Source organism: Ceratotherium simum, chromosome 35 (assembly GCF_057802395.1).
Source record: "Ceratotherium simum simum isolate JZ-2026a chromosome 35, ASM5780239v1, whole genome shotgun sequence".
Lineage (NCBI taxonomy): Eukaryota > Metazoa > Chordata > Mammalia > Perissodactyla > Rhinocerotidae > Ceratotherium > Ceratotherium simum.
Window position 1 is genome coordinate 10,096,841 of NC_141934.1, and position 22,134 is coordinate 10,118,974.

Genomic DNA, 22,134 nt, shown 5'->3' on the forward strand with positions numbered 1-22,134 from the left:
CCACCCCCCTTCAAATACCTAATTTGGCCGTGGTTTTTATTGACATTCTTCTGAGGGAAAACATAGGGAACGGAATATGCTGTGCCCCTCCCCAGCCGTGACCTGTCTCTGTTAGCAGCTGCTTGATGTTTTACTTGAACTAGCTAAACTGACTCTTTCTTTGTGGTGTGGTGTGTGATACCGTGTTTTACATCAGAGCTGAAATAGAAATCATGTGTGAAATGCATGAGACTATATTGTGCATTTGTTTTATTGCTAGAGAATCTAACAAACTCTGCTTCAGTATAGCCTGGTAAATTGAAAGGTTTTCTTTGATATTTAATTGATACAATTTTGATCTCTGACACTGAGTCATTTCTACCTCATCCTGAAGTCAGAATCTCTCATATATTAGTTCTAATCATAGAGCTTCTTTCAATGAGATTGGTTTCATTTGTTTTAGTTGAGATCCATGTATCTCACCCCCACCCAATAAAAATCAAAGTTAGGATGAGGAAAACCCATAGAAGAAACCATATAGTTAAGCAATTTAAACAATACTATGGATTCCTAAAGCCCCCCCCATTTCTTCTATATTTGTAAATCGCATATTTATGAGTACTTTTAAGATGCCTGCAAACTATACATTCATAAATGTCTGTTTTTTCTATTTTACCCAATACGCAGTAACTCATGTGGTTATGTCTGTGGAAACCCCTCTGGGTACTGGTATTGCTTGAACCACGGAAGTATTATTCTTGGCAGTCAGGTGGATTTCTGGTCTCTGGAATATTCTGTTTCAAGTGTTAGGATTCACTCTGCAGTATTTACTCACTCTGTGATGCTTAAATTGCTATACCAGAAGGTTGTGTTTATTCACTGCATTCATAATCCCAAATCATCGTGTTATAAGGGTCCAGATATAATTCTGCAGAGTTCATAGAAGATTAAAAAATAAGCTGAGCCATCAAATACTGTATGATTATTTGGTAGTGGCTTGAGAACAATTCTTGCTTCTTCTACATTGGAAATGGAAGCTTCCTTGAAGAGACTCAGTATTCAACTCCAATAGGGCACCAGTAAGTCTTTGCAAAGATTAGGTTTATCTTCTTACTCTTGCAAGAATACTCACATGATCAGATCATTGCCATGGTTTCTGGCTAGGTCTGCTAACAAATTTATGGTGGTACAGTCACATGCTATGTGTTTTGCCAAACTGTTTCATGAAAACCACTTACGCTACAGATGAAAAGTGATACTGCATTGATGTGATTTTAACAAAGCTAGGAAGATCATCCATAGAATGCTGCCCCAAGCAGCATTTGTCTATAGCTGGGCTTCATGACTGGGATTGGTTGGTAACTTGCTATCATGGTGTCCCATCAGCCCCTACCAGTGTTGGCCTGTGTAAACTCTGGGCTCACTATAAGAGAATGACCATAGGTTTTAGGTTTCTTTGTTTCTGAGCATGCAGCTGGGGTACATGATTGAGGGGGGGATGTTCTTTACTCCTCTTTTCTCTGCTTACTTGCTGGGTTTAACTAAATACTAAAATTCAAGATGTGGGCTCTGGAGTATTCAATTAGAATCTGCTACCTTTTCACAAAGAAACCAGCAGAACATGATTAATCATGTTCCACCCTCAGGACCAGTGAGGAGCTTAGGACCCAGTCCTCCAGAGCACAGTAGGCCTCTCACCAAGAGCCCTGTAATTACCCTAAAAAGCAAGATTCTGTGCAGCTGTGATCGCATTGTGGTAAGAATGGCATTTAATATCATGTAAGTAGCAGCTACCGTTTTTTAAGCACCTGCTCTAAGCTAGGCATCTCTATTTGCTCTAAATGCATTCATTTATTTCTTATCCAGTAAGGTGGTGGGTGTTACAATTTGCATTTTACAGATAAGGAAACAGGTTTAGAGAGGTTAAATGAGCTATCCAGAGTCACATAGCATGGCAGGGTCAGAGCTAGAATTGGAGCAGGCCTTATTTACTTTAAGAGATGTATTCGTCACCATTGTACTTAGGAATTTTGATGACCAGGGCTCTTTATCCAAGAAAGATAAAGCCTGAGAGCTGAGATGATCCCCGTATATGAAGGTTAGCCATAGCTTTTCTCCCTTACTCTGGATATTAGCACCATGATCCTCTTCTTCCCTCTCCTTCTTCTTGAAGAAACACAGTGATTTTGTCTACTTCTGAATTCTTAGAGCATTTAGAATCTATGCCCTTTTAGGCTGATTGTCTTTTATTGATAGTAACCTTTTCTATCTCTTAATGTATATATCTTTATCTCTTTATGTATATATCCTGCTTCTCAATTACACTTCAAGCTTCTTGAGTTCAGGAACCATATCTCACATCTCTTTTATGATGCTAAAGATAATATAGTTACTCAATATTTATTTGATGTAAAAGTAAATTAGAACTATTACTTGGTAAAACTATTTAGACTTCTTCTAAGAGGTGGTATGAACTTTAAATGTGAAAGGATTCACAATATTTCAGTTGATTCATAGATATTAGACTGTAGTGGATTATTAAAGAAAACCAGAATATTTTGCCACTCACTTCTAGTCTTTTGTAGACAATGTCAGGGAAGGGACAGCTACATTTTCTACAAAATCTCCATGGCAGTCGTCGTTAAGACATACTACGAGGCTCTGCGGATCAGGCTCCTGATCTAGTGTCACGATCCTTTTATTAATGTAACCTCATTGGCCTAGCAAAATACACTTTCCCCTGTTTTCACGTTAAGAGGCTGTTATGCAGCATATTATTTTTATCTTGTGTTTGCAGAAATGATAGTAATTAAAATGCTCATCTCATAGCAACATGGTTGTTTACAATTCTGAAGTGATTTCTGCTCTTTAAAATCCAAGGATTAGTATCAGATAACACTGTGTAAATAAGACTGCAGTCAAAACCTTCAGCAAAGCTACTGCTGATTGGATTTTTTCATTGCTTATCTAATGTTATTTTACTGTTCACACATAATAAAAGATCATTAATAGGAATATGTCACATAAGCTACATTAATTATGTCATTTGAGAATCATATGAGATATTTATCTTATTATACTTGTCACATTAATATAATGTGAGTCTGGCTTCTTAAATGACTTCTCTGATGGAGCTTCATTTAAAAAGCTTGTTTGGAAGCTCACTTGTAAGATTCCATCCTGTAAATTTGTGTTTTGGAATACAGAAGAGTGTATTTTAAATCCCTGCACTTTCTCTGTGATTAGATATTTTGTTTCTGGATTAGAAAGCTAAGTCTCAAATTTTAATACAGCTATACTAAATTACTTAGTTACCTGCCTCAATGCTGTGCTAGTTGATATTATTATATTATTCATTTTGGGCCACGGTTTGATAGTGTAAAATTAGACTTAAAAATAATCAAGCATTGTGGACAAAAGTAGTCATAAAGAGAAGTCTTAGAAGTTTCATGATAAAAGTCTTTCTGCAAGTCCATTCTATATATTTCCCAGATCAGTGCAACCTAGATACCCAGGTTTTGGTTCGGCAGTTCTCATGGCATGTCATTTAATCTCTCACATCTGATACCCCACTGTTATAGTTTAGCACCTCGTCATCATTTGCTGGATCTATTGCAAGTGGCATCCTAATGATTTTTCTTTTTCTGGTCTCTTTTTTTCTTCTTATTCCTTCTAGAATAACTGTTAAAAAAAAAATACATATCCGCTCACATTATTCACCTTCTTAAAACCCTGCCGTGTTTCTCTGTTGTTTAGTAGAGGTCTCCAACGTGGGGTAAGCACACCTTGAGCTAGGCGGTGTGCAAGAAAATGACTGGGTTATAGGGAAAATATGAGAATTCCTGTTTTTATGTATTTTTTAATCTAAAAGAATAAGAAATACATTAAGCTTTACTAATCTTTCAATATGGTTTGCCACTTGCACCCTCATTTGTTCAGAAGCCATATGGGGTTCTTAGTGGTGCCCACTCATTGTTTGTATCAGTCATTTGTTCACCATCAGTGTGTTGTGGTGTACTATAGTTTCCATAATAAAAGATCTTGCCTTAAGTGATTAATTTTATTAAAGAGAAGGAGAAAAAAGAAGAATGTAGTGTAGGTTGTATAGTGGTGGAGAGGATGGGCTTTGAAGCTAGGCTGCCTGAGTTTGAATTCCAGCTCAGCCCCTTTGTAGTTGTGTAGCCAAGTTACTTAACCTCTCTGTACTTCAGATGTCTCATCTATTTAATGTGAATGGCACCTAGCTCTTGGTGTAACTTTGAGAATATAATATACAATACTTACAAGGAGTGCCTGGCACATAAAATGTGCTTACTACATTTTTCCTCTTAGTATGATTGTACGCTACAACCCAGCAGGACATGGCTCACCAGGCTTCTATGTATTTGCATCTACTCCTTTTGCCTAGAATGCCTTCTTCTCATGTTCTTTTTTTTTGTGAGACGATCAGCCCTGTACTAACATCTGCCAGTCCTCCTCTTTTTTTGCTGACGAAGACTGGCCCTGGGCTAACATCGTGCCCATCTTCCTCCACTTTATGTGGGACGCCGCTACAGCGTGGCTTGCCAAGCAGTGCGTCGGTGCATGCCCGGGATCTGAACTGGCGAACCCCGGGCCGCTGCAGTGGAGGGCACGCGCTTAACCGCTTGCGCCACTGGGCCAGTCCCTCATGCTCTTCTTAACTCACTTTCCTTTTGTCGCTGGTCATAGCTTAAGAACTAACTCAATCTTCTCCTCCTTAGTGAATCCTATATTTACTGGACACGGTTGGCCACACCCCCATTTGACCATACTTGTATGAGCCACAGTCATAGCCCTTTACTGTAACTGTCAGTATGTCCAGTGTAAGGATTTGAAGGCATAGGCACAGAGTAGGAACTGAATGAGTGAATGTTTGAAAAAACGTATTTATGGAATGAGGTGGTCAATGATCTTCCACCAGTTGGCAAGATTCTCTGACTTGCCAGTTATTGAAAATGCCTAACTTGCAAGTTTATCTCTAACCATTTCTCACCATCTCAGAACATCATATTGACTATGAGTGAGGGTGAGCCATTAAAGGGATACTCTTAACTATGCACCTGTTAAAAATAAAGTCACAGTTATGAGATGGTGGTTGCACAACATTGTGCATGCACTAAATGCAACTGAATTGTACACTTTAAAATTAATAAAATTAATTTTATGTTATATTAACTTCACCTCAATTGAAAAAAAAGAGGGAAAAAGTTACAGTTATTTGTAACACATCTCACAGCTATCACAAAATATCAGTGCAGCAACACCATGGTTGTAAACTGCCAGAGTAAATCTTTATTCCCTTCAGCCCTAAATATTTTTGATTTTGTAAAATTGGTAGGATATGGTCATCTATAGAAAACTACTTTTGGGAACATTTGAGAAGCTGGGAATGGTTGATAGACCTGATAAGAAGTGAAGGAAGCCAGTGATGAGGAAATCGGATTTGGCACCTTTACTGTTCAGGAGCTAGCCAGTAAACATTGCCAGTGTGAGAGGCTACAGAGTTTAATTGGTCCAACTTCAAGAAAGGGCACCAGCAGCCACCTTCACTTTGCTAGTCATTCACAGTGATGACATGCTGTGGAAGACACAGCAGAAGTAAGAGAAAACCTGAAATCCTGGCTGCCTCTGTCAGTTTTAGCTTCCACAGTGAATTCATTATATCATTAATGATAATGTATTTCTCAGCTTTAAGACTTTCCTTTTATTGATGTGCTAAAACCATGTAGTTTTATTGAAAGCTGTAAAAATTATATCATTTAACGGACATTTTTAAGATTTATATGAAGCTTTTCTCCTGAACTTTCTTGTTAGTTCCCCCCTTTAGGTTTTTGTAGCTAAGAGGAGTTTTCTCATATGATAGAGCCTTTTAACTATATTCCTTTTTCAGCCCACTTAGTTGTTTTTTCTGTTAGAGTGCTCTCTTTGTTATTTTGAGTATGCCGTCCTTTTAGCATATATTTTAAGGAAAAACATAAAATTGTATCCTTTGACTTACACCTTCTGTGTAATAAGCTTATCATTTGTGGAAAAGGTACATGAAATAAGCTTGATGGCAATTGTCAAAGCTGCACATAAGCTTTTTGCTAGTAGATGTCTCTCAGTTTCGACTATTAAAGGACTGAAATTTCTCTAGCTTATATCTGGTAAGCCAATGTCCATTCATGAATGCACTCATATTTCCAGCATTATTTAATTGTGGGAGGTAGTATTTTGGATTTACATCATGTTGGGGGACTGAGACTTGTGGAAGCACAGATATTGAGGCAGTTCTGAGTTAGAGAGCAGTTAATATTTTGAATAGGGTCAAAGTAGAGTTGGGAGCCAGGAAGTCATTGTGGGAACTCATTGTGTTTGGATACATACTCTCCCAAACATGCAATATACATAGACTTGAACCTAGAAAGGTAATAGTGGGGAGTAGGGAAGGAAGAAACCCACAAGGAAATGTTGTTGCACATCCTGGGATAACTTTGTTATATTCTGTGTTGGCGTAACAACACTTATTAGATTAGAAATAGTTTTTTTTTTTGTATTGATAAATGATTTCTCATTTTGACTTGTCCAATGTAGGTGTTCCTTGTCTTAAGGAAAATCAAAATACAATATTTTGAATGGGAAAACAAATTGAATGCCAACTTGTTTTACATAACTAAAAACCTTGAATGTCCATTATATTCATCTGGATCATTACTTCATTGCTCTGACCATTTATTGTTAAGCATATTATAGATATATTTTTGTTGTTGTTGTTGTTGTTGTTGTTGTTGTTGTTTTGCTGAGGAAGATTGGCCCTGAGCTAACGTCTGTGCCAGTCTTCCTCTATTTTGTATTTGGGTTGCCACCACAGCATGGCCACTGACAAGTGGTGTAGGTCCATGCCCAAGAACCAAACCTGGGGCACCGAAGCGTAGTGCCCTGAACTTTTAAGCCGTGGGGCCAGCCCCTATTTTTCATTATTTATAAATGAATGTAGAAGGAATGCACACACACATTTTCAGGATTATGCTAAATTGTGGTGTCTGTGAAAAGATGTAATGCTTAAGCCCATACCTGTCAGATATTTTTGGAGCTGTGTTTGTGGAGTTGAGATTCTTAGGCATAAATAAGATTGTTATGTTTTTGAGGAGTAGAAAGAAAATGTCATAGTAAGTGATGGTAGATCCATGATCATTTTGGTGGACTTTGGGTCTTTATTACTTAATAGTTTTTTCCAACAGACAGTGGGCTGGAGAAAGAAAAGAGAAATGCAAGAAAGTTGGGATGAAATGGAAGAAAAGGGAAAATGCAAATTACTTTATTTTATTGTTAATAATTTTGGTAAAGATATTAGGTTGAACCGTGTGAAATTGCGGCTGTTTGACCATCTTTTACCTACAATAATAGAAATTTACTATGGTTCAATTACTATTTGAGGGGTAAGGAATGGTGGTAATAAATATTGACATTAAGACTAAAATGTATTTGGGGGATTATTTATGAATTTTAATATTCCATAGTCACCGTGGTTTCCATGGAAAATCCCTAGACTAATATTTAATTTCTCTGTGGTGCTCTTGTGAATTTCCTGTTAACTCAAACTTAATTCATTAACTGCTAGCGGTTGTCAAATTTCAACCAGTTTTTTGATGTGAAATTTTCTAAAATATATTACACATTTTCGGCCTTCTTAAACAAAAGGTACTAAGTGTGATTTAAACTTCTAGTGATTACTCAGGATTATTATCACAAACATGCATTATTCTACTTTGCTATAATATAGCAATACTATAGGAGCTTTTAAGGAATGTAGAATTATTTGTTCCTGTATTGAATGACCCCAGATTGCTCTTTTGTTTCTTTTAAAGTAATTTTATGCCTTCTTCGTACAGTTTTTATCTTTCTTTCCATGTTGCGCAAAGCAATGCTGCTGTCATGTGCCTACCTCTTGCAATTCTGTTTTATATACTCGTTTCCTATCTGTGGTGGGTAAGACATGCTGCTAACTGAGCCTTAGCTTGTGACTGAGATTAAAGTAAGTAGATTCTGAATGAGGGTTTCTCTTAGGAGTGTATGAACTTTAGAGTGTGAACTGTGGCTTTGTGTTTTGACTGCTTAGAGTTTTTTGGTTTTTTTTTTCAGTACTTTCTGGTTTTAGGTAGTTGAGGTGGTTAAATAAGTGGCCTTTTGATAAGGAGATATTTATTATGCTATTGATTAGAGAGAGGTAGATTTTTGAGGATGCATGGTCACAGGGACTGAAATTTTGAATGATTTGATAAATTCCACTGTAGTTTTCCCTTTTCTAACTTTGCTTTGGTGTATCTGGCTTGGCATTTTTTTTTTCAATAACTTGTTCAAATACATACAGTAAAAAACTATGGTGGAGGGAACTAGTATTAGTAGTTTATGTGAAGGGTAGACTGGATATCCTAGGGAGTATATGTGATTGCCTTTGAGAAGAAATGACCAAGGAATGTGGGATTCATTTAAATATTAGTTACATATTAATTAACCAAAACATTATTTTTTTTAGTGACACAAATATTATTTATTTTGAACAACTCTTTTCATTTTAGCTTAGGCTCTTGCTAGAAAAGTATTTACGATACTGAGACTAAAACATTTTTAGAAATGAAAGGAACCTTAAGAACCATTTAATTTTATGGATTAAGAAGCAGAGTACCAGTAGGCTAAACTGGCCCCCTCGGAATCATGTAGCTGTTCAGAAACTGGCCCTACACCTGGGTACTTTAAGGTGAGGGCCATATCCACTGGGCTGTAGTGCTTCCACTTCTTCTCTAGAAGCTGGGAATTTAGGGTTGGGCTGGTATGTAAAAAAAGACAGTTATATAGATGGTATATTTTGAAGACACAAGAAATTTATTTACTTTCAGACACCTCCTCTGTGGCTTATTTTCCTCAAACTTCCTTTGTGCTAGTGCTTTAAAAACCCATGGTAAAATGTAAATATGATAGTAGCATTTCTTTGCTATTTGTTAGCTTTGCTGGTCTGTCACCTAGCAAGACATGCAGAAATTGGATTCTTATAACCTCTTGATGTAGCTGGTAGGGAGAGATTCATCAAAGATCAGGACCATAGTCACTGAGAAGCCTGGTTTGAGATGGAAGATGAGATCACTTTGATGTGGACCCTGAGTAGCCAAGAAGCAGCATAAAGAGGTCTGTTTTGGGGGACAGGAGAAAAAGATAATTGAGAGTAGAAGTGGAGAAGAGGATATTGACCACAAACTTCACATACTTCATAATTTTAAGGGAGGAAGAGCTTTAGGTCAGAGTAGGTGACACAAAAGGATCACGAGTAAGGGAAGAAAAATTAATGGCTACTATCAATAAAGATAGAATAACTTATTTGAAAAGTAAACAGTTTACGTAGGTTTATACAAATATGAAATAGACCTCACTGATAAGTAAATCATATTGGAATGTACTTGTCACTGCTCTAATTATTTCTAATGATAGCTATGGTTCTCAAGAAATTTTAATGAACCATATAAATGCTATCCCATTTATAGTGGTCATGAAACAAACAATTTAGAAGAACTGAGCTATTATGGAACCAGTGTTTCCAGTAAATAACTATGACTGTGGGTAAATTATCTGTGTTAATTTGAACAGAACTCTCTGACATTATTTTTTAAAGTGAATCCATAATATATCTTTGCATTGCATCACACTGAATTAAGAATGTAAAGTTCCTGTAGCTAATTTTTAAATTATTATCAATCTATAGAATATACTGCTGACATTTAGAAGTTGATTAAAATAGGATAAAAATGTGAAGAAAGTGAGTAGATTTGTCTTTTTGTTTAAAATTTAAATGTAAAAATTCTAATTTTAAGAGATACCAGTTAAAGGAAGGATCTTAAATTATAGGTTATTGATTATGTGTAATTACATATTGCAAGTATAATTAATTTATACTGATCAAATAAGCTAGCAAAGATTAATAGGAACACAGGTTATAATCTCACCATGGATAAGTTTTAAACACTAATACAGAAATGTACAATTTTTGGTTAAGTAGAACCAGATATTTGTTAGAGTTTAAAATATATATAATTTCGGGCCGGCCCCGTGGCTTAGCGGTTAAGTGTGCGTGCTCCGCTGCTGGTGGCCCGGGTTCGGATCCCGGGCGCCCACTGACGCACTGTTTCTCCGGCCATGCTGAGGCCGCGTCCCACATACAGCAACTAGAAGGATGTGCAACTATGATGTACAACTACCTACTGGGGCTTTGGGGGAAAAAAATAAATAAATAAAATTAAAAAAAAACATTTAAAAAATATATAATTTCTTAATGGATTCTGTAACCATTTTAGAGCCTGTTTCAATGATATGCTTCTAAATGGGGATAATTTTAAGAATCAAATTTGTTTTAAATGATCAAATTATTAAACATTTACTAAAGCTGTTAGAGATGCAAATATGAATAAAATACATTTTCTCTAGAAAAGAAGATAAGACAAGTGCACAAATACCTGAACTGTGAGGTGACATTTGTTAAGTATCACCAGAGAGAGTGGATAAAAGGAGAAGTTACTGCTGAGTTGGTGGAAGAAGGGGAAGAGTTTGGATTTTGGGATAGCAAGTAGACCAAGAAAGTCTGCATGGTGGAGTGGCATTTCAGCTAGACTTGGTGGGCTGATTTTCACTAGACGAAGATGAGGAGGCTGTTCCTGGCAACGAGAATAATGTAGGAAAAGGCAAGCTCTGAGCATGTTTTTACAACATGGTAAGGAATCCCAGTTTGGCTGGAGAATAGATTCAAATGCCAGCTGAAATCCAGACGTTAATTGGCCCCCAAAATGGTGAAATTAGGTTTTCACATGCTTATTCTCCTAATGCTCAGTGAGTAACTGGTTTTTCTCACACTTTCTTATTAAAGGAAAATGAAAAACTGAGTAGATTACAAATCATGGGATTTTATTTGGCTCTGCAAGGATTTTTATAAATACTACAGCAGCTGTTTACATGTTTTTCATGATTGCCCTATGCATATCAGAATGATTTTCCTCATTGTTTCATGCGTAAGTCCACATTTGACTCAAGTTTATCTTTGAATGTTTGCCATTTTCGTTTTGTTTGTACTCCTTTGGGTAGTATTAGTTACGTGATGATAGGAATATCATAAATTTGGAATTCCAAGTCCTTCCAACTTCAGAATGGCATCTCTTTACTACACATACTATGTAGTACTGTTAAATAATCAGTTTGAGGTCTGTAGCACAAATCACAAAGCAACAATCTCTCCTATATTTCCAAATAAAGTATTTGAAGGAAATGATATTTGCAGGATGTGCTATAGTGGTAAATTTAGAGAGTACAAGATAATTACTTGTAATTATGGCAATTTCTGTAAGGGAAATCATCTTAATTTGTTCCTACTAAGAAATAGAATTGCTCTACTCATAGCATTTGAATCTTTTTAGGAGATTAATGCTGTGTGCCTTCATTACTTTGAATGGACATTACAGCTTTTCACTCCATCTGAAATTACCCCTTTAATTCATGCTTCTGTTTGAATTTCTGTTAAATGCAATCCTCACTTTTAAAAAATCATATTCCAGAGCCCTTGTTGGAGAGAACTTATATGTCCATCCTAAGCAAATTTTAAAAGAATAGTACATCTGTGCTAGGAGAATAAACTTCCAAACAAGTCATAGCCTGGATGGTGAAAATAGTCTTTAACTCATACTTGGAGCGTTCTCCTGTCATGCTGTTCCCTGAAGATTTTAAAACTTAGATGGCCTTTAGGCTGGTGGGTAATTGCTGTGGCTTAAAAGGAATGCTGTGTCTCTGGGCATTTTTTTGAAGACAAAATTCTGACTACTTTTTTTTATTTTTAAGTATTATACCATCTGGGAAAGATAACTTGCATGTTATGAAAGAGAGAAAATGGAGTGGGAAGAATGGGTTTACACTAGAATATAATTAATTGGAAAGAATATTGAAAAACAAATGATGGACATGTCTACATAGGTGACGAAGGTGCTAAATATAGAAAGGTAACTCATTGTTAGGCTATGATTGTCTACAAAAACAAAGGATTTCAGTCTTCCAGAGCTTGCTGGGGTAGCTTAAAAAATTCTGAGTTTTTCAATTAGCACCTATTTCTTCACATTATACAAGAATTTCTTTTGGCTGCAGTGAGTTGAGGCTGGTGCCCTAGTGCTAACATTTCTGACTCCCTTGATGCCAGGTACAACACTCAACAGCAATCAGAAGCCATGCTTGAGTATAGCAGCTTTTAGGTAGGATCAGGCAGAGCTAGTGAGATGCAAAAGCCACAAGACTTGAGGGTTGTTCTTTGATTTTGAAGTGTCCTGCTCCTTCTACTAAGGCCTAAACTTGTAGTCAAACTTGAGTGAATCAATTGAATATTATTTCAGTATACATTTATTGAGGGCCTATTATGTACCAGATGCTGGCTATTTTTATATCATAATGAGGAAGAAAAATGAGTAATGCTTAATGGTGACTCCATTATTTCAAAGTTTAGGATAGTTCAGTTTATCCCTGTGAATATTTGCTAAGTAAGTTAGTAATTACTGAATTTGAGAGAACCAACTAATTTAAACTATAAGCACTCTCATAATTTATGATGTATTAGACCTTGGGGGTGCATATTTAGATATAATATGATCCCCATTCTCAACAAGCTTACAGTCTAGACAGGAAGTCAGATGAGAAAATAAATTATTGCAATACAGTATGATAACAATGGTACCACATACAGGGTGCTATGGAAACACTGAAAAGCAGGAGAAAGAAGGAGGAAGAGGTGATGTGAGCTAAGCATTGGACTATGTGTAGAAGTTGTCTAGGTTAATAGCTACCATGTATTCCAGTAGTATAGACTTTCTCACCACTTATCCTTTCATTTTTATTACAGTGATTTTCAAAAGTAACTAAAGTAAGCTAATTTAAAAAGTGTTCACCATTCCTCAACCATTCTGATTTCATTTATTTCCATGTTTTCATATTGTTTTTCATAGCTTGATTTCCTCTTAAATACTTTTAGAAGCTAAATGTGGATTTCCGACGTATTCACCTTCAATTAGATTAGTTTTCACAGTTGGATTCTTAATAAAATGAGTGCTATCTATACTCTCCCCCCCTTTTTTTTTGCCTTATGGTATAATGCCCTTTTTTCCCCAATACTTTAATATACAGACCTTTTGAATACATTGTACCCATATTAATTTTTTTTTAATTTGGGAAAGCAGTTCTTAAAGTATATTTTACTAGAGTCACTGAGGAGGAAAAAATTCTATGGTTAAATAAATTTGGAAGAGGTGTACGCACTGTCTCCCTTTTGGAGATACATTTGGCTTTGAGGGTTCTGAGAAGTCCTACAATTTAAAAAGGAAGAAAAGAGGGGAGGAGAAGAGAGACTTCTTTACCTTTATTCAACCAAATATTATGACCTCTTTTTTTTTTAATAATATGAAAATATATGTGTTTTGGGAATTGCTTTCTTAACATATCTTTGTTTTCAGATTAGATATAAGAATTCATATACATAGTCAATATGGAAATATTCTTTTCTTCTTATGGCTGAAATTAATCAGAAGGAAATAACAGAAGAAAGAAAGTAAGAGAAGGCAAGAAAATGAGAAGACTATAGGTAGAGAGATATGAGAGAGAAATATTGGTAGCAGTAGAAAGGTAAAAAAAAACTTATAGAAGTTATAAAATGTTATTAAAATGTGACATAGTGAAATCCATTTATCAGGTTCCTGGATTTAACATTTCTCCAGAGATATGAAAATATTATTAAGTGCCAAAGTATTTTTCTCACATTTAATTTTTTACAGTGCTTAAAACATTTCCCTACTGTTTTTCCTGAAAAATATTATGAGGGTTTCACTTTATTATTAAAGGACTAAAATTTTTAACAATATAAAGTTAGATAAGAGGGCATAGTTCCTTTGGGGAATTTCACAATTGGGAAAACATTTTTCCTTCCTGGCTTTTTAAGGGCAGCTAAGTTTGAGCTGGTATGAAAGGAATCTCTATATGTGATGCTGACTGTGATAGTGTGAACTGGAGTAGAGTGTCTTTAAGTCTCGAATGAAGGTATGAATTGTTCAATTGTTTGGTTACTTTTTTTGATGGAGTGCTATTATTCTTTTGGACCTCTACTAGGATAAAAGGCCATTTCTGAAATTGATTAAGGGGAGGTCAGGGAAAGCCATTGAGTCTGTCCACTCTGTTCTTGCCAGATAGCTTAGATAAGAACAGGAATTGAGTTGGGAGGAGCATGCTCTAAATCTTGTCAAAATATTCCAATTAGTTCTTTCTTGGTGCATCACCAAGTGGTCCGCTTACATCAAAGCAGCCTTAGGAAGTAGAAAGTAAGAAATGGGAAATTGTAGAGACCCTTTGGGGTTAGAATGTAGCTGCTTTAAGAATTAGAATGGCCTGATACAACTCCTGGGGCAAACCAACTAACTATAGGAAGATAGATTTAGAAAACTGACTGTGTAAATCGGACTTTTAATTTGATTAATTAATTAATAATTTTCTCTGCTTAGTTTTTTTAACCTTAGCATTGTAAGTCTTTTTGAAAATGTCATCAGCTGAACTGAAGAGAACCAAAGGAGGATTTTGTTATTGTTTTCCTCCACTCCCACTAGGTTCGGTCATTCATTGAACAAATATTTACCAAATGCCTATGAATTTTGATGAGGAAAGCAATACACCTCTTGGTCCCAGTGAGATGGTAGCAGCCACTGTCAAAGTGAGTGGACTCCAGGGAAAAATGAGACTGAGGAGATACTGTTGGGATCTGTTGTTTTAGTGAGGAAGTTGCTCTTACTGTCTTCAAAGTTTTTCTTCTCATCCCAACTTGCCCAAATTGAACTCATTCTTTGAGGCCTTACACAAGTCCACCTCTCCATGAGGCTCTTTGAGATCCGCCAAGTTGGAATTAATCCCTTCTTTCACTGCACTATTTTACCCTTTTTAGAGCAGTTATTGTAGTTTGATCAATTAATTGATTGATTAGTTCATTTGTTCAACATGTGTTTGTTACACACAATATATCAGCCATTCAACATATCAGGGAGGGGGCTGATGAGTAAGACTCCATCCTTGTCTTCAGTGAGCTAATTGTACATTGCTTATTGCTTGTTTATATTGGTTTCTCCCACCAGATCTTAAACCCATAAAGAGCAGTGATGGCTCTTATTCATCCTCTCTTGTGTGCCCAGCACAGTGCCGGACTGAACAAGGCATTCAGCAAGTACCTTTGAATATACTGAATTTGTTTTTGTATCTGACATACAGAACTGAAGATTCATGGATATTGCTCCATTATAGTTGAAATCTGTATAATAGGCTTATATTGGAGGAAACCAGAGTTCTGACAGCTTATATTAAGTGACACATCCAGCTGTATTTAGTAAGTCAGTAACAGATGAATTCATATTCAGATACTTTTTATGTTAGTTTGCAAGCCACTGAGCTATTATGCCTTACTTTAGCTTATTTTAAATAAACCAAATAACTGAAGAACTATGTTTTAGAAATATAATTTGTAGTAGAAATAAAGGATTGGATCTTTGTTTATATGCACGATGATTTAGTAAGCAATAGAGTCAGATGTCAAAAGGCTTTTAGGTCACTGGTTGAGTAGCATTGTAGTTTATTATTTACCTTTTGCCTACCACAAATGTTCTTCTAATCCAAGAACCCAGAGTAAATGTTTGCTGAGAGTCTCTGCAATGCCTAAACAATGAAATATTCACATGCTTTAGTGGTAGCAAAATTGAACGGCAAACAGCTGCCAGCAGCCATTCCTTACTGATGTAATCCAGGAGGTTTGTGAAAGGGGAACATATGGATAGGGGCTAACTGGAAATTAGCAAAGATCTAAATGTTTGACTAAATGTGATTATAGTTTGGTATGGCAAAGCCCAGAGGTGAGTAATGACCTCATATCAAAGCCAAGTGGAGAGAGAGAACTTTACTGGAAATGGCTATGACACAAACACCTTTAGGTATGAGATGCTTTTACCTGAGACTATATTCAAAGGAGGTAGTTATCAGACTTATACTATGGCCTGACTATTCAGGGGATAATACTTCAAAATGAACTTAAAAGGCACAATTCCTGCCAGGGTATGGTTGGGAAGCATATATTAATATTCAATTATAATACAGTGTTCTAAGTATTCTAATGGAAGTATGTACTTCAGATCACGGGAACTGAGAAAGGAACACGAGGGAAATAGAGAAGGTTTCTCGCACTTGAGGGAGGCATAGAGGGTTTGTTTCAGGCATGGCGTCACCATGGGCAAAGGCAGGAGGATGTGAAACAGTAGAACACATTTGTTTATTTCCTTAACTTGTTTATTGTGGGAGTGTAAAGTGTGATGGGCAAGTAATTACTAAGATTCTAATTTCCTATATTCCTTGATGTAAATAGTAGCAAAATATGATAAATAATCAGGAAAATGGATTTCCCTGGTTTTTAAAAGTATTTCCTAATGTTTAATGCAGCATCTGTTGTATGAGTGCAAGGACAACCTTTCATTGCATCTTTTTATGTGCAGTTATTTTATTAGGTAGTCTTCCAAGTTATTTTGTAAGGTTTATTTTACATGAGTTAAGTATACCAAAGAACCTGGCATTTCCAGATACAACATTCAAGATCTGAATTGATCTAGTGATCACAAAGAGGGATGTAGAGATTTGTGAATTTGTGCCACCTGTGAGTTGCTTAGCTAACGAGTGAGCATAGCTGGCTACCCAGCAACCTTATATTTAGCCGTTTTATAAATATAATCACATTTGGATTACTGCTAGTGGAATCTGACTTCTTCCTGCTATGCAGTGTCCACATCCGCCTCTTTATCCTGATGGCCTATGTGCTATACAGTGGCCATCATCAGCGCTTGGAAGGAGCGTTGCTCTGGTTTTGCACAGACAGGTAAGGTTAACGTAGCTACTGTAATGATGTAACTTAATGGACTTGAGAGTATTTGCATGGCAGGATTTATTTTAATGGCATCAAAAATTACTTTCCCAGCATTTATAGAACCATCGAGGGTCTGAAAAGGGTTACCTAAAATTTTCAGTTATATTGTAGTGAATTTTTTGGGGGAAGCTATATGCTATGGTATCTTTTGCAAATTTGGGGAGTTAAAATGATCCAGAAATCTTTAGGAATATCAGGGATCTCTAGCAGTTTTTAAGTTTTTGACTATTACTCTGGAATCTTTTTCATCTCAGATACATGGTATGTAGGATCTGTATTTCTTCATTAAAAAAACTGAACTATGCTTTCACTATTTTGAATGAAGAAGTAGGTGACTGGAAATAAGAAAATCGTATTTTGTATTATCCATTGATAGGAATTGTTAATAATGTTAACAGTACATTTTAAAAAAATACGTCATTGATTTTTAAAATAAAAATTAGACTTTTAGTGTTTATGAAATAAGGGCTTTCTGTCTGAGTTTTAAAATGCTTTTAAGCTTCTTATAGAAGAACTGATAAAATTTAACTTATTTAATGTTATTGAATGGCAAAAGATGCAGACTACATAGAATTTAGAGGTATATGTAGTTTTAAATCACAAGTGAAAAGATACGAGGATCAGTGTATGTGGTGTTGAGTTATGGGGTTCCAAAAAGGCTTTTGACCGTTAACCTCTGAAACCCATCTATACATCTGCCCATTTGTATATAGACCCTCTTACTGTTTATCAAAGCCATTTAACAGGGAGGCCATTCAAGTATAAAGTGAGAGGAAGACAGCTTTCTTTTCATGTTTTTGAGCATTACATTATTACTATTATTGTGTCAAGTATAACATTTTGTGCTTTGCTGACTTAGGGATGCTTATATTCATTTACTCCTCTCCTTCCCTCTTAAAAATAATCACTGGAATTTTTTAAGAGAAATAGAACTGAAGACCATAACATCCCCATCAAATCTGTTTAAAGCTTATATTAGACCACATTTCTTACTCTTTGTGTGAGTGTGTGTGTGTGTGTTTTTCTTGACTAGGTATTTATTATAGCTCTTCTTGATTTGAAATAGCAACTTTAGGCATTTTGATAAATGCCTTAAACAGTTATATAATTTCTTTTTTTTTTTTTTTAAAGATTTTATTTATTTATTTTTTCCCCCAAAGCCCCAGTAGATAGCTGCGTGCCATAGCTGCACATCCCTCTAGCTGCTGCACGTGGGACGCGGCCTCAGCATGGCCGGACAAGCAGCGCGTCGGTGCGAGCCCGGGATCCGAACCCGGGTCGCCAGCAGTGGAGCGCCCTCACTTAACCACCAAGCCACGGGGCCGGCCCTAACAGTTATATAATTTCATCAGTTCTTGTGTAAATGGTATTTCTTCTTTAAGCAGATAATCAGCCATAAATTGATAATTATTGCTAATATATATATGGAAAAAACATTCCAACCTCATTGGTTATCAGAGAAATATGATACAGCTTTTTTGGGCTCCTATTTCTTTTGATGAAATGCTTATTTGTAATTTTCTTCAAAAAGTCAGTAAATTACCATGTAAAATGGAATCAAAACAATTCTTTTTAAAGATCTCTTAGTTGTATTTTCCTAGATTGAGACAAATCAGTTTTCCAGGGTTGAAGTTTTATTTGTTTAATTTTGAAAGACAAAGTATCTGTTAAGCATGCTTTTGGATGTGTGCATATAAGGATGGAATAGAAGAGGATATTCCAGACTGCTTTTCTATAGTTAGCTGATATAGGACAAAAGGAAAGAAGAGGGTAGAAAGATTAAAAATTTGAGGTCATATAGTGTCTTTATAGATTGCTTTGTCAGGTAGACCAGAAATGTTGTGGCTCTTTCCTGAACACTTGGTTATTGGTCAATAATAGCACTAGCCTCTGCTGTTTGCAACTCTGTAGCAGAGTAAGGTCTCTCTGTACTTATACCATTTTAATTTATTAGGTCAGTCATAAATAGGATACATAGTTTTTGGATAAAATGTGGCATTATACATTTGAATATAGATTAATTTAAAATATAGGAAAAAGAGGGAAGATAGCTACTTTCTTTCCCAGATGTGTCTCAGCTAAAATTATGCTTAAAATGTTGCATTTCTTTCAGCTGCTTGGGGAGAAAAAAAGAGATAGCCAGAAGGTCAAAGAGTTAAGGTGTGTGCTCTCTCTCTCAATCTCTCTCTCTCTCTATTTTTAAGTGTGATTTTGAGAATTACTGCAGCTGCAGAGAAGAGAAACCACTAGGAAAGTACTTAACTTTCACCTGGTGTTTGTATTTAGTAATTTCTAATTGGTATCAAAGTTGAAAAAAATGAAACTATTTTTTCCAAGAGATACACTTGAGCTTTTGTATTATACTCATGCTTTTTTTTTACTGCAACCCTACTTATTAGTTAATAGTGAATTAAAAATAGATTTTTAATATGGAGGAAGAGACATAGGCATGTTTATTACTCCAAGATGAGCAGTTAGTCATCCAGCCAAAAGCTTTCATCTGTCTTCTTTTAAAATTAAAACAAGATCTATTAGTCCTGTCAATCAGCAGTCATCTGGAGTGATGACAAGGGCTGTACAAACACCAGTAGCAGCTGCCAAAGAATCAAAGATGTAACTTTTCAGAATCAAGCTTTGCCTAATATGAAATAAATCAGCCTTTCATGATAAGATTGGTAACTCGGTTACTTTACTTCTATAAATTTATATCCTGTAGTATGGATTTTGAGAGATTTTCCTGTTTCATATGATCATCTGTAGCTCTTTTTATTGAAAATGCATTGAGTCGCACTCTCATTTTAGAGCTGCTACTAGGAAAACAGCATTCTAAGCTATCTGGATATTTATAATACTTGTAAGAAGTGAAACAGAGAGAAACTGAAGAAGGTTATGCTTAGAGAATGAAATTTTATTTAAAGTGAAATAAACAGTTTCTTTTGTCATGGTCAATTTGCTCATAAGTGAGTGCGCTGGTTTAACCAGAATGCCAACATACCATGCCTAGAAGGTGGTTGTTTTCTTATTTAGATTGTTGATTTGCTGTTTAACATCGTGTTTTCAGCAAGAGTCCTAAATCAACAGTGTTTCTTAATAATGCCCTCAGACAGTAAGAAAAGACTAAAATTCTCTTCCAGTTTGTAAGTTTAGTTCAATTAAACAAATATGTGTGGAACATCTACTTTGAGCAAGGAATTAGATGCTGAAATAGGTACAAAGATTCAGCAGATGAGGTTCCATCTATTAAAGAGGTTAACTTCTTGATGGGGGACCAATGCAAACCTAATGTAATACAAGACAGAATATAAGAAACATATTATAAAGTGCTGTGGAACCCAGGGGAGGGAACAGTTCCTGTTGAGGTATCAGATAAGGCTTCTTGGAAGAAATAACATTTTAATTTGTCATGAAAAATGGGTAGAATTTCAACAAGTGGATATGAGGGGTGAAAGTATTTAAAAATAATGGTATTCATTTTTTTCAAGTAATGAGTTTGAAAGAGAGAATGTTAATACAATGAGAAATTATGTCTTTAGATAGTTATACAGAATTCTTAGGTATGATTCCATGTTTAATAGAGGTTATTTAGCTTTTAGGTTCTTAAGAGAGACAAAATATTGAATAGAATGGTGATTCCTAAACCTGGCAGGTCATTATAATCTAGGCCTAGGAATCTTAAAAACTATATGATTCTGGATTCTGCTTCTAGAGAATCTGTCTCAGTAAATCTTGGATAGGGTTCAAGATCGTGATTTTAAGTTCTCTCTGATTCTGTCCCATCAGATTAGGAAGATAATGTTCCTCGTGAGCTTTATTGCTCACTAAAAATACAACCTTCCTCCTCTCATTCCCAAGTTTCCAAATCAAAACAAAACAAATGGACATGTTTTAGTCTGCGCTTAATTATTTGATCCTTGAAATTTCAATGTTCAAGTGGAATTGGAGTTTATTGTTAGCTATAGGCACATAGGTGCTCAATAAATATTTGTTGAATAGATAAAAATGTACTAAAAACTCTTAAGGTTGTATTGGAGAGTACTCCATAATAAATTCATTTAAGGGACTCACCTTTTTTTTGGGGGGTCTCTTCTCTCTGTGTTTGATCACAGTATATAATGCTCTTAGATTTTTGGAAAAGCCCTGCAGGTTCCTCGTGGCCCATGCTTTGAGCATCACTGATAGCTAAGTTCCTGTAACATTATGAAGGGCAGCTAGATAAAGCAAGTCATATTGCTGAAAATTTCTATAATTTTAAGCCTCTTCTGTAGCCTATATTTTTGCTTTTTCACTCAACCAAAAATCTGTTTTCCAGAGATTCTGAAAAGGGAATGTATACTGATGAGTATTTTGAAGTTCTAAGCAGTTCAACTGCTGTCATTGGGGGTTGAACTGTGCAATATATTTGATTTGTTATAGCTTCTTTATTCTACTCGCTCAGCATTTTCCTGGCAGTTAATTACACAGTGGCTTTAGGGTGCATTCCATAAGATGCTGAAGACATAGCTTCGCTGAAGTCTGACACACTTTCCTCCTTGGTTACATAGCTAATGGCCACTCTGGGATAATTAGTGAGAAGAAACTCCAATGGCCCAATTACTGTCTTCTCAAGGTTTTCCCTCTTAATTCTTCTTTGCTTAAATCTTGAAAGATTGCCTCCATTGTAGATAATACTTGTGTGCTGTTTAAAACTGTGTTTTCTTAGTTGTAGTCAGGCAAAAGGTAAAAGATCTGTATTTTATGTGTTGGGAGTACTGTAAGAAGTTGATTGTATTTTGGAGAAACCATAGAGTAGTACCATTCAGAGTAAGAGATAGTTAATATTTTCAAAGCCACAGTAATTCCTGGGTCACGACTCATACTAACTGTCCTCATCTACGTAGTGAGAGGGCTTGAGGTTTTAGGCTCAGAGCTATTAGAGTTTCCGTAGCTTTGCCTGATATGTAGACTAGTAATCAAATGTTGTGCCATTTTTCTGTCAGGAAGCTTGACTTGGGGTATTATAACTTACTAATGTAATGAAAATGCATGTGCATGTGCCTTGGTAATAAAACTATGTGAACATGTCTACCACAGTGTTTGGTAGGTAGATAGAATCTAAATCTTGTAAATTCCTGAGTAATCTAAGTCAGCCATATGTCGTCTGCCTTTTT

At 35.8% G+C, this 22,134-nt stretch overlaps 1 protein-coding gene across 1 annotated transcript in view; it reads left to right on the forward strand.

Annotated features, from left to right (window-relative positions):
* The window catches only part of TTC28 (tetratricopeptide repeat domain 28), a 412,509-nt gene that overhangs the window by 1,904 nt on the left and 388,471 nt on the right, over positions 1-22,134 (forward strand). The gene's annotated exons all lie outside the window — the stretch shown is intronic.